Below are 13,828 nucleotides of genomic sequence, written 5' to 3'. Positions count from 1 at the left end.
TAAAGGTAGACAAATCCAACAGGGTTCAGCCACTTTACGTTGGAGATCCTGGGAGAAGCAATCCTCACAGGAGTTATGGTTTCAAGTGAAGCATCTGTTTCGATAGAAAAACTTGCAGCCAATTGGCGTTGACAAGCCTTAATGTCGGCAATGATTTAATCTCTATCAGACGACAGCGACACATATAAAGGTGCTATTAGTATTAACAGCTGTTAAACTGCCAATCTAGCAGCAACATTCTCTGTCTGCTTCAGAGGCTAAAAAAGCTTTTGTAAACGTTGGTTCTGTCAGCTCTTCAGAAAACCTTCAGGTAATAGGTGGTAATTTTCAAACAACGCTTTGGTTTTAGAGTGTATTTCTTTTTTTCGGGGCCTTAGATCTTAATGCTGTAAAATAAGTGACATCTCGTTTCACGTTTCCAGGACCTTTTGCATGACTTTTCATTCTTGGACTTCCTGTTTTATTTTGGTCTCCTCTTCCTGTCATTTCCTTCCCCTTCCTGCTTCACTGTCACTTGACTCATACTCACCTGTCACCTGATCAGTCCGGTCCCTGTGTTTCCCTCCAAGAAACCCCATACATGCCATGCTTTGCCTTTGCTTTGCTGCCAGATTGTTTTTCTACATCTCTGGACACAGTCTCCTTCGTGTTATTTCTAGTATCTTTGTGTATCTACGTCCGTTTGGGGTTTTGGACCTTCACCTACTGCTCCTTTGTTTGGACTTACCTCTCTGGTTCTGGGACGCTTCCTGTATCACCCTCGAGAAAGACATTTCTATGTCGTCAAGTGAAGGTTTGTATCATCTGCATTTTGCTCCTTTTCCTGTGTTGTCTCTTCAGCGAGTGTGACAGTTTGAGTTCATTCATCATGTAAAAAATACCCTTTGGTCAAAATGAAATAATAATTCTTCAGGGCCAAACATAGCCAGACAAAAGTACATACGCACAATATCCAGTACTGCTTGAGCACACAATGTTACAAAGAGGAAACTCCTACAGAGATTGATTTAATATGTTCTTGTAATTAATATCGACCACACTGATTCATACAAGAAAATCAATTTCCAAGAACATTTGTTGAAGCTGTGAGAGAAACATAATTCAACATGGATGAATCTTTGCCATTTCTAATGTATAATTTAAGCTCAGATCATTAAAAATGCCAAAAACCAGTGAAATGGTTTTCTATGATCTCTCACTTATACAAAACCAGATGAAACAACCTGGCAAACAGTGTTTCTTCGTCCCACTCTGAGGACGATAGGCAATTACAAGTGAAGATCGCACTTTGAAGGTTGCCCTTTGAGGTTGATATTTTTTTTTCACTTTGGCATCAATCCCGAGAATCAGTGCGGACCTTCCCAGTAGATATCGCCCGGACTGCTTCAAAGAGACTTAAGATTTCTTGATAATTTTTTATCTTCTCGTGATAGCTGCTTAACTCAGGTACTCTGAGATTACGAAAATGCATTTTCCACAAAGATAGCGTGTCAGCATTAACTGATAACTGATGAGATACGGAAATATCACATTTACCACATTGTGTTTTCCTGAAGAAAATACAGGCTGAGGCATTAGCGATTAAAGGGACATCAATGGCGAACCCACACATACCTGGCTCTCCCCACCGAGTCAGTTGGAACTGAAGAAGCCTTTTGAAAAGTTTTTGCACAGCATGTTCAAGGCAGGAATGTTGCACCTTTATTCCACCACACCAGTTAGTATTGTAGATACCCAAACAGAACGGGGGACATTGTTCTTCAGTTCAACGTCTGTTGAAAACAGACACGGCAGGACAGATCGTGCTGTAACGTGCCCTGATCCAATGTGTGTTCTAACAACACACTGGGGCAGCATAATGCCCGGAGTTAGAGTCGTCTTATTAACACCAATATAGCGGGATCTCCGTTTTAAAGAGGCTTTGGATGAAGAGTGTATTTTCTTGAAGTATCGACAACAGGCCCGGTGCAGAAGGAAGTGACTGAGGGGGTTGTTCAAAATCTTTTGCAATTCCACTGCATTTTACAGCGAATTTAAAGCTAAGCAAACAAACCAGGTGTCGATTAGTTGAACTACGAGTAAAGAAGCTAGCTTTCATGTTGCGTCCGGGGGACACACACTCTTCATGTAACAAACAGCTGTTCATCAACTACAATCAAGGACCAGTAACGTGTTTATCGGCCAATGAATGCGTTTGTTACCCGAGCTAATACATAAAGCTTAAATGGAGAGGGACAAGAAATACAAATGAGGGAACTAAACCCCTGTAAGACCAAGTCAAGTTGTGACTTAATTAACTCTTCTTGGATTAACATGACCTGGATGACTGAGACATTTCTGGAAGGTTTCTGTTGTTTTCACTTTCCCAAACATACCCTAACCTTTCCTCGGATTTATCTCGATTCTAACACGCCAGCAGACCAGTCTCCAGCCGCCTCCTATCCTCCCTATAATTTTGTTTTGGCCCGGCCACAGGCCACAACATAATTTGACATAACAGAGCCTTACCTCTTCTCCCGGTCTGAGAATATTGTGACCTTTTATTACAAAGCCGCCGTGAATGCAGTTCAACGCCAGAGCTTAGGGATTTGGCGAAGTGGATTGGTTTGAGAAAAGACTGCAGGAAGCACTCTTCTTAATGCCGGCAGTGGGATGATGTTTAGAAGTGCTCCAGGACTAGAGAGAGCGAAGACCCTCTTCCTCAGTTAGATTGATTCAAAAGCCCAAAGCTTTAACCTCTCCTGGAACACAATTTGTCTCACTTTGCTGATTTTTAGGACATCTAAAAGCAATCTCACAAGTGTCCACAGTCTCCTGGCTTTGTGTGCTGTTTGCTTTGTGCATGCGTGTGTTTCTATTTCCATCCATCCTGCAGGCATGAACATGTCCCATGCCCCCCCATTGAAGCTGCGTAGTGGCAGAGTGAGATGCAGCTTCGCTTGGCAACTTGCAGGTGTGAATTGTATAGGAGTGATTAAGTCACCTCCTGAAAAAGAGAGCATCACTCAGCAAATCGTTGCTTAATGAAAGAGGTGAGAAACATACAAATATGCAAAAATCATGTTATAACTATTTACTCAGTGATATGTGTAATAGTGCAAAAAGATGGTCACTTGTGGCCTTACTTTATAAAGAACTTAAAGAAAGCCTACAGTGACTAGTATGGCTTTGCAACTTACAGGAAATTGAAAAAAAGTAGTCTTAAAGAAACCCAGCAATGGACTGACCTTTATGACTGAGCTTCACGTATATACACACACACACACATGTTCAGAATTGGTAGAAAGTAAGACAGCCACAGGTAGAATACAGAGACTAGAGCCACACAGTGAATTTTACACACAGGATGTCTGTTTTTCAAATTTTCATATGAAGGTCTTTCCACATCAAGCACTTATTTTTTTAGGAGCACGTTTAAAAATACACCCAACCTTAATTTATTAAAGGTGTTCCAGATGGTTGTTTGAGCTGTTCAGGTTCAACTGAATCACAGAAACTAGTTTTCTTCTTTTTAACATGTGATCTCAGTTCTGGTAGCGTATCGTGCTGAAAGAACCACAAAATCATCCCCACTGCTCGACTCCCTTTTTATCTCCTACTGCGGATTTTCAGAACAAATACACACAGGACTCAGTGTACAAGGTTTCTGTGCATGAAGATTTTCATTGGATGACAGATGACGAAGAATACTCACTTTGTTTGGAAAGACCTTCAGAATTCAAACACCCACAACATAATTTTTTTTTTTTGCAAATAGAAAGAAGTCTCTCAAGTGCACCCTGGACCTCACTGTTTTTCAAACCCATTAACCACTAACATTTAGAATCATGTGCAACTAAGATCAGGTAAAAATGTCTCGTTACATAATTGAATTAGTGCAATGTCTCACGTATGCATGATGGCTGGTGATAACATGGAAATGCATCTCATTAACAGCACAGTGAAAACCTGCTCCATCCGTTAAAGGTATATTTGGTTTCTAGGCTGCATACGTCTGGTGGAAAGAAAATCAATTAAAACCCTGAAACGGCTTCATTGAATTACCTGATAGCTTTACTTTGATTACTGAGAGACCCAAACACACCTGAGGTAAAGCAGAGCCAGCGTCCCTGCGTGCATGCTTAAATGCAACTTGACAAAATCCCACTTTTCCAGAAAGAAACTCCCAAGATGCATTTCCTCAACAGCTCTTCCCCTTTCCGAACTCTCTCATAAGCAAGGACGCTTTGTGAATCTTACAAAGGATTTAACTCGAATGGTCAAGAATTCGAAAGTCAGCCAAGTCAAACCCTGGGGCTCGAGTGCATGCGAGAGTACAAGTGTTTGACTGCTGTATTATTGTCTGGTTTGACAAAGCCCCATATTTATAAAAGGTTTAACATTTCAGCAGGGGGAATAGAGAGAGCTGCGGAAAAACCCACAGGCAGGATGAAGATCTCGTAACCACGGCGCCGCTGCCTGCGCCGACTCCCTCTTTCACCTGCAGATTGGTCCGCTTTATGCCACGTTGGATTAGCCTCATACTTTACTGAAGCAAAGCTGATATATTCCTGTCACATTTTAATAGGGTATACAGTAAATGTAAGTACATATTTGATTTGGGTGTCAGGGCTCCGGGTTCGTGAGTGAGGAAAAAAAAAAAAAAAATGTAAAGCCGAGAAAAAGCGAGAGCTGAGGCGATCAATGCTATCTTCCTCCGTTGGGGGGGGGGGGATAGTGACATGGATAAGTAACAGCAGCAGGAAATAGGCTGTGAGTTTGACATCTTAAATTAACCACTCTATTGGTGATGACAATACGCACACTCAGCAGATCCCGGACATGGGACACAGCATTATGGGGATGACAAGGGATACATCTTTATTCAGATCCTCTCATGGTCTGGAGCCCATATACCAGGTGTGGCCCCAAGGGAGGAACAAGGCTGCCAGGCATTTTTTATTACCCTGGTACATGAGATAAATATTTACGAGTGTGTGTCCATGTCCCGTCTTGAGACGGGCCCCGACTTTAAAAAAGATATATGCTTGGGAGATGGGAAATTTTAGCATAGAGAGGCATGGGAACCTATTTGCCTGAAAGGAACACACTATATTTCTTATCCTTCTGGTGACAGTGTTTGTTGCTAAAACACTCGCTTTCTAAACTGACCTTATCAGATTTGACTTTGATGACACTGTGTCTCTTCCCATTGTCTCGGCTGCCGCATTCTATAAACAGATAGTGGCTTAAATAGGATTTTCTCCCTTGGTGCAGGAATCGTAATCCACTTTGTAACGTTACCTGACACGAATTGTCCATAAGTGATGGAAAGTGAGCCTTTTTTGCTGAGGTTTCAAATCTGAGGACACATATTTGTGCAGAGCAAAAACAACAGGAGGAATTTGCTTTTTCTATTGAATTTTTTCCCCCCATAAATTTCGTTTTGCCTTTTGCCCAAAATGCTTTTTCCTTTATTACCACCCAGAACTCTGTAGTGTCCAGGACGGTAAATGTTCAGATATGACGCACAAGAGAGGAAGAGAAAAACATGTCATTAATCATAAAAGTGTAATGCCAGGAGTTAGGGGCGCCATTACACAATTCATCTCTTATTCTTTTATTCCTTCTACTCCCCCCCCTCTCTCTCTGTCCTTGATCCCACTCCCCCTCCATACATTTCTGTCTCGGACCGTTCCTTTCTTCATCCCTGTTTCCCTGCATCCATCACTCTCTCACTCCATCCCTCCACTCTAGCGTTAATCACATTTTTATCCTTTTATTCCCCGTTTCCCTTTGGTCGTGTTGATGTCCGACTTCCTGTCGCCGCCCGCGATGGTTTTGTTTGAATGTTTTACTGCAGATGGGAGGAGAGGAAAAGCCTCAGACACATCCTGTCCGCGCCTCACAAGCAAAGCTACGATAAAAGAAATGTGAAGGACATTGATCATTGATTTTTGTGTGAGTGTAGACTCACTGACGAGCAGGCAGATGTTTCTCTGATGTCATTTCCCAAGGCAGCGGCTCCAAATCTGTGTAACCAAGACCAAAGGTACTCTAAATTATGTCGGTGTAAAATATAATCACTTTTATCTGAAGGGGTAGTTCACCCCAAAATGAAAAATCAGTCATTATCTAGTCACCACTATGCTGATGGAGGGGTGAGTGAAGGGTTTGAGTGCACAACACACTTTTGGAGTTTCAGGGGTAAACAGCATTGCAGCCAAATCCAATACAGTCGAAGTAAATGGCAACCAAAAATAAACATAAAAAGCCTCCATACTGCTCCTTTGGTGTCATCAAAATGTCAGTAAGCCCTGACATTCAAATTCGACTCGAAACGACGTCATTTACACCGTGTTTTTAGCCTTAATGTCTAAATTGTATTGGATTTGGCTGCAACACTGGAACTGGAACTCCAAAAGTGTTTTGTAGACTCAAACACTTCACTCACCCCTCCATCGGCATAGTGGGGAGTAGAGAGTAATGAGTGCATTTTCATTTTCCGGTGAGCTATCCCTTTAAGAAGAGCAAATAAGGATAAGAATACATATATAGACGTCTTCTTTACAGGCCTTTATGTTGTCAACAGGAAACCTACCATTCTTTTATTTTTATTTTAAACTGACCACTCCATGGGTGCAAAAAAAAAAAACCTGCTAAAATGTCTCTTGACAGGCTGCATTACTTTTGTGCTCAGTGGAACTAAAGAGCAGGTAAACACACAGTTTGTACACAAACTGCATCAAATCAAAGTGTCAAGTCCAGAAACCTGCTCTATGGGTCCACAAATATAATACATTATGTTAGAGTCTTTGTTTTCCCTTGTGTTTGACATTCTATACGCAATTAGCTGTACGTGGATTGTGGTGAGTATTAAATTAAATTAAATTTTCATTTATATTAGATCATGCTCCATTGTGAAGTGTTTGAGCAGTTCAATCCACGACCCAGGCTCTCTCCCAGGTCCCTGGAAATGTGTTCAAGACAAGAAATAAAACAGCTGAAACAGGTGCAATCCATGTGAAGCTATCAAGGCTGCTACATGTACAGCTTCAGAAATAATGGCCCTGTGAAAATCACTGTAGTTTTTCCGCTGCAGAACAGTTTAATCACATTTTTCATGTGATGGGGGGGGTAAAGTATTAGAAAGACGAAGAGCGGAGTGAGGAAAATCTCTCAAGGACAATAGCATGATGCATGCTCCGCAGCCCGATGACTGCAGATAGCTCTGATCTCCTGGATATCTTTTATTGCTTTTATATTTGCTCCTGTTCGCGGCTTCTTCATGAGCTGGATTTGCTTCCTTGAAATGCATGTCTCCCTGCAAATGGGAAAAAAACAAAAAAAAGCACATTCGAATGCCAGATGAGATACTTACCTCACCGAAAGGCTTTGTGTTCATGTCTGCACACCAATGATTTAATGACGTTACATTAAATCTTATTGGGAACATTTAATGCTGGTGTTAAACTTTTGTGTGTGTGGTTGTCACGATACATGTTTGCAATTTTGCTCTGTGGGAGAACAATTGCAATGTGATTGTTAAGATAATATTATAAACAAAATAGATCAACAAAACTAAGAAAAATGAAATAAAAGAAAATATTTGAACTCAAAAAACATCTGAGCCCTTTAAAAATGTGTTTTAAGCAATGATGATGAGGATAATTGTGATTTGTGAAAATTGGTTTATAATTTTAGCATCTTTTCTTTCATGGAAATCAGAGTGAGGCTCAAAAACTGTAAGTGCCCCGACCAACACCAGCTAACCAGCGTGTGATAAAGGGGCTGACAAACCCCCTCGCACACTCAGACACCAACTAACTGTATGCATAACCGAGCTGATCGCGCCCCCGGCCTGCTCCAGCTGCCTAACCCGGGTTATATGGAAGTGAACCAATGGCCAGGAAACCGCTGTGTGCTGTCACTTTCTCCGTGACAGGGAGCATGCAGGGACCTAATGGTTTGCCCCCACTGTCAAACGCTACCACAGCAGCCCTCAAGGAGGACGGCTCGGGGAGGTGTGCCGCCTTGTTGTTTACTCCCAGTGAGACAGCTTGATGAATGGATATCTGAGTGAGTGGATAAATTATTTGCTCCTATAGATTCCTTGCCTCAGCCTTTTGTGGCCAGTTGCCTACGGATTATATAAGTAAATACATTGTAAAAAACATATGCCAATGCAGAGGACATGCTCATGGCTGCTGTTGGAAAATAAATGTTTTTGAATGTTAACGTTGAAATGATAAAAAAACGCTTTGCAGAAGCATGATATTCATTCAGCTTCTGGCACTGCAGTTTACAGAATGTAGAGAAAATGGGGGGATTGTTTTCAACGCCCATGTTCATACTTTTAAATAAGTCACTAAAAATGTTGTCAGAGCGGTTGAAGAAAATATTGTTCTTGCCATAAAGTCGCTAAAAGTGTTTTTACAGTCAAAGGTAGGGAAGGTAAGTTGCTTCTGAAACGCTTTTTTAATCTTTGCTGTTGTTCCTCTTCACGTCCTGAAACCCATCAAGAAATGACTGGAATAGACACGACCAATCATTTCATTCTGACCAAACAAAATGATTGGTCACTGAAGCCGTTTTCATACGTGACCTCCGGGTAAAATGCGGAGAATTGGCAACGAACTTTACCCGCACTTCACCACTTTTTCAGGCGGAGTTTTGTTTGTTTTCTTTTTGTCTTCTTTTCATTTTTGCTTCTGACGCGTGTTAGAAGAGTCATCAACTAGCTAATGGCTTCTCCAGGATCACCACCCTTAGCTTCAAATTACAGCAATGAAGCTGACGGTGTAGTTGGGTTCAACCTCACGTCAGAAATGCGTGATTGCAAATCTCAAACATCAAATTGTAGTGTGTAACCATGGTTTCCCAAAGTCACCGAATCCAACTCAGTGTGTACGAATGGTCGATACCACTCGAATTGGCAGAGAAGCATACGTACCGTTACATAATTACAAATCATTTTCTTCAAATCGAGAATTTACTCCGGCAGGACTCCGACATCGACTGCATTTGCACGGGGGCGACAAGAGAAACAACTGCACCGCGCGATCAAGGTCAGCTTGGCGTTTCTCTCATTGCCGCCGGATCACATCCATCTCCTTTTGCTGCATACCAGAAATGCACTCTTGCCGCATACATTCCATTACAATATTACAGCACATTTAGCAGAGAGCTCAGGTTATTTCCTCTCATGCTGACAAAAACAATTTCCCTCTCAGCCCTTAATGAGGATTGCAGGGCCTTTCAAATTATGGCTCCACATAGCTTATCGTGTCTTGGCCTCTGTGATATTGATGAGGCAAGCAACTGCATTCATGAAATTAAGGTCCTAAAGTCACTGCAACAGAATGCACAGCAGTTAGCATTTCTTCTGATGATTTAAAGGGTCTATTCAGTGGCAAGTGTGTGGTTTATTGCTTAATTTCTGCTCGTAATTTAACCGCAACATCATTATACTTTGAATCACGCTCCGTACACAAGGTGAAATGGGAGAGTAAAAGAGAAGCGGTACAAATGGCCACACTCAAGACAAAGGAGGAAATGGAAAAAGAGAGCAGGGCAAGTGTTTAATGGCAGGGAGAGGGGGGTGAGAAACAACGCCGCGATGGAGAGAACCCTTCGTTTTCATATTTATTTCCTCATCATAATAAAAAAAATTGCCTGGAAAGCAGCCCACTCTGAGAGCTCATATATTTATTTGCTCCTGCTGATGGGTCTACTCCTCCATCCAGACCAATTCCCCTGCATCCTGAAACTGGTCAGGCCAATCACAACCATTTATTTGAAATGAGGAGGGTTTAATATGATGACTGACAGTGGAGCACCCAAAATTGGAATGTTGCTGAAGCAAATTGGTTGATATGGAAAAGTCTTTCAAATATACGGATGGGCATTAATGCATCCTTTTTCTGTCACTCTTATAAGTCGCTCTGCTCAGAGATTTTATTAACGACCCTTGAAAATCTAAAATAAATTGAGAGAAGTTCCAGTCCCGTTCACACATGCACATTTTTCCGGTAGTGCCAGGCTAAACATAATTAAAACGGTACACTTGACCAGACGTTCATTAAATTTAGTATAGACACACACTACACACATGACAGTGTGATACAAAACACAACAGCACATCCTCTCAAAACAACATCAAATCATAATATTAATTAACAGTGAAATAAAAAACACCTAAATTAATCCAGAATAATTAGATGAAATGAAATTAACCTATGACAGGTGTCACACTTCAAGTTATACTGATCTGCTTTGTTTTGACCTGTAGCAGTTTCTTCGCTCTGAAATAAATTAACCTCATAATGTATTTGTTTTTATATCATTTCTTGACTTTTGATTAACTTTGTGGTAATTTTAAACTCTTACTTTTGTCTTTGTTCCTGAATTGATGGACTTTTAACTTGTTTATCCATTTTTTTATTAGACTTGGAGTTTGTTCTTTCCTGTTTAACTTTAAAATTACTTATTGGTTGTGTCTCTTGCCAGTTTTACTTCCTGCCTTTTTTCCTGTTTCCTGTTCCTGCGATTGACACCTGATGTGTGTCACGTGTGTTTTACTGTCCCCGTCCCCCCCACGTGAATTCAGTCTGTTCCTCGGTTCAGTTTCAGGCCTGTTTTGGTTCAGCTTGTTCCCAAGTGTTTCCTATAGTTTTCTACTTAGATTTGGATACCCGATTTCTTTCTCACTGTAAGCTTGTCTTCTCAATCTTTCCTGATCTACCTGACTTTTCTGACATCTTCATTTTTGTGTCCAGTAAACAAGACATTTTGTTTGTTTGACAGAAACTCGCCGTCTGACCTGCGCTAACCTGGCAGCAGAGAGAAGTGAAGCGTCTGAATTTACAAGAAAACCGGTATGTTCTTCGAAACATCTTTATTTAAGTGAAGAAAATGTGGGTTTACTATGTTTGTATTCACTGAAATCTCAACAACATAAGGCTGACAGTAAAAATCCACCATTTACTATATTCACGTTCAGGAGGTTGAACTGCGTTTTGACACTTCACAGCAGATCACAGCTCAGTTTAACAATAATAAGAAATAAGCGAGTAGATAACACACTCAGCTGTGCCACCCAAATAATCCAGTGTTGTAAATGAACTGAAATAATGGAACAACACGTTGTTATCGAGTCCTGACATGACTCTTAATTGTTGCAGTTGTTTTTTTAAGTCTAAAGTGCAAACCCACTGTGCATGCTTCCTGAGAGTCTTTAACACCTCTGAGGATTTCACGAGGAATTTGAAGAGTAATACTGGTGATGACGGACTGTGTGTGTGTGTGGTCTTTCTGCAGTAATCTGGTGGCGTTAGAATGAATTAGTTTTAACCACAGTGGAGGTAAAGCGTGTGCAATGTACGCCGCTGAAATCCGAGGCTGCAGCTGGAACGTACCCGCTGATCTCAGATGGCTGCGAAGCGACTTAATCGCCTGAGAGTGAAGGCTGTCGCGGCTGACATATGCTGTAAATATCACAGCCTTCCAGCATTACACTGCTATAATCTGATTAAAATTGTATATTGCACAGCATATGGAATGTGTCTCCTTGCCTGAAGAATGAGTAAGACGGATGAGGAAATACATAAAGGAGGCCTCTATGATTTTTTAAATACACCAACGTGGGCACACTTTCGCCAATTAAAGGGATGAAAACGCCACCGAATAAGAGATGTGGTGAAAAGAGGTCAACCTCTCACATAACCACAATCATTTCATTCTTCAAACATCCGGCAGTGGCAACCGTGTGTTCTCTTAATTTCTTTATTTCCGAACTAATGAGGCCCCCGTTTCCCTACGAGACATTGTTTGCCATCCATTTTTAAGTGACTGGCGTTCTCAGCATTCCCGACACTGCAATAACACAATTTTCAAGAGCATCACAATCACATGTCATGCCTGTCCTCGGGAGGAAGAGCAACAGTGTGAGTTTATTCAAAGACGGGTCAGAAAATACAAAAGAAAAAAAAAATGGCCAAGATTCCCAGAAAGCAGTTGCCGATGACGACAAGCAGTTGACGGATGGAGAGGGAGCAAATACTTTAAACCCAGACTGATGTGACAGGCGTCGCCATTAAGGCCCTGACCAGCTGACGGACTGTGTCATACAGACGGACGGACACGGCCAGACGGAGGAGAGGGCCCAGACGGAAAGACAAAGGGTGCCGACGGACAAGACGCGCGGAGTGAGCGGTGACAGATAGACGGCGAGGATGACGGACGGACAGACGCAGCAGATTGTGGATATTTATGTGTGAAACTTTGGTTGCGATATGGACTGTGCGGGAGTAATGCAGCAGACATCGGGGAAAAAATTCAATTTATTTCCAGTGATGCAGCCATAAAAATGTGAGTGAATCGCTCACGCAGTTTATCCATCACAGCTGCAATGAAGTGTTGGGACACGCAGTTACAAAATATTATTTCTGTTATCATCATTCAATATGAAATGTTTTGACTTGGGCGCTTCTCACATTTCCCTTATGTCTGTGCCTGTGTTTTACAATGTGCTGATCTCTTTGGGGACATGTCAGTATGATGCGTACAACAGTTTAAGCTTGACGAGGCCAAACATGACACCGTCTGTTCCTACATATATGTATATGGAACATTTGTACAAATAAGTGGAACATTCAAAGAAACTGACATCCTCAACATCCCCTATGATCCCATTTCCATTACATCCCCTTGATATCGATATATAACCTTTATACCTTAAAATAACGGGTATATTGATGTAAAGGTTTATCAAATGATATGAGCCTGTCATTGATGCATCGGTGTCAGTGTTTCTTTGCTGATATGCGCTGTTAGAAACTTTTATTTTACACAATGACCGAAAATGTGTGTATTTACTTAATTAAATTGTATATATTTGTGTTTTAATTCCGATTTAATGATAATAAAGTCTATGTTTAAACTTTATTATATCGAGCTTCAGTTTCACTTCTTTGTCATTGCTCTAATGTGAATCATATACGGCCTCCACAGTCACCACATCGCTACCAATTTCCTTATCTCCACCATCTAAACACCAAATGAGGGGATATATTTTCTAGTAGATCTGTTGGTTTGTAGAATCGATGCCAAAAGACATTGAAAGTGTTGTGGTATTATCATCATCTTCATCTTGTGGCTTTTTTCTTTTGTCACCCATCTGTAACTAGTGTATGTCTGTAGTCTACATGCGTTTTTTTTCTACGTTTATTTTATGCAAGTATACTTTTTGATAGCTGCCGGTCAGCCTGCTACGAAAGTTCAAACACGCAGGATCTTGAGCAAAAATGTGTGACACTAACGAAGTTTACTTTCAGTCTACTCCCCCCATTGTTATGGAAACGAAATGGCAAGCTGTCAGTTATGCGGATGAAAAATGACAGCGAGTGTATGACATGATGATAAGGGTTGTTGCTTTGATGCCAGCAGCGAGAGGCAAACAAATACTGCTGGCATAGAATGAAAGCTCCATCAAATGAATTTAGCAAAAATCACAAAAGTAAACAGCCCTAAACTAATCTGTATTTTTTTCTCCCCCCCCCGCATTATTTATAGATCTGCCTCTTATGCTGCTGTTCTCAAAATATCAGAATGTGAAATAACAATGAAACTGACAGCTGTGTTTTGCTTTGTGATTTGGACGCGAGCGGCGTGCCGATTTCTGTCTGTCGAGCGGCGCGGCCTCTTCTGCGGGTACGACTGGACGCAGCGGCGAAAAAAATCAAATATCGGAGGCGTGATTGATCAGCCTCCAAAAAATAAAAGACTCCTTACCTCTGTAGTGTTATCGGTCAGTGGGGCTTCAGAGCAAGTACAATAAGTTCATGCGCTG

General features: G+C 41.4%; 1 long non-coding RNA gene across 1 annotated transcript; it reads left to right on the top strand.

Moving 5' to 3' along the window:
• The first annotated feature begins 557 nt into the window (after window positions 1–557).
• LOC118125973 lies at window positions 558–11,590 on the top strand. The gene is made up of 3 exons (XR_004698903.2): window positions 558–793; window positions 10,786–10,856; window positions 11,299–11,590. It is a non-coding gene; the product is annotated as an uncharacterized LOC118125973 (long non-coding RNA).
• Window positions 11,591–13,828: the final 2,238 nt, after the last annotated feature.

Source organism: Hippoglossus stenolepis, chromosome 18, assembly GCF_022539355.2.
Source record: "Hippoglossus stenolepis isolate QCI-W04-F060 chromosome 18, HSTE1.2, whole genome shotgun sequence".
In the NCBI taxonomy this organism is placed as follows: Eukaryota; Metazoa; Chordata; class Actinopteri; order Pleuronectiformes; family Pleuronectidae; genus Hippoglossus; species Hippoglossus stenolepis.
Note: the sequence above shows the minus strand (reverse complement) of the source record. Positions and strands in the feature narration are given on the sequence as shown.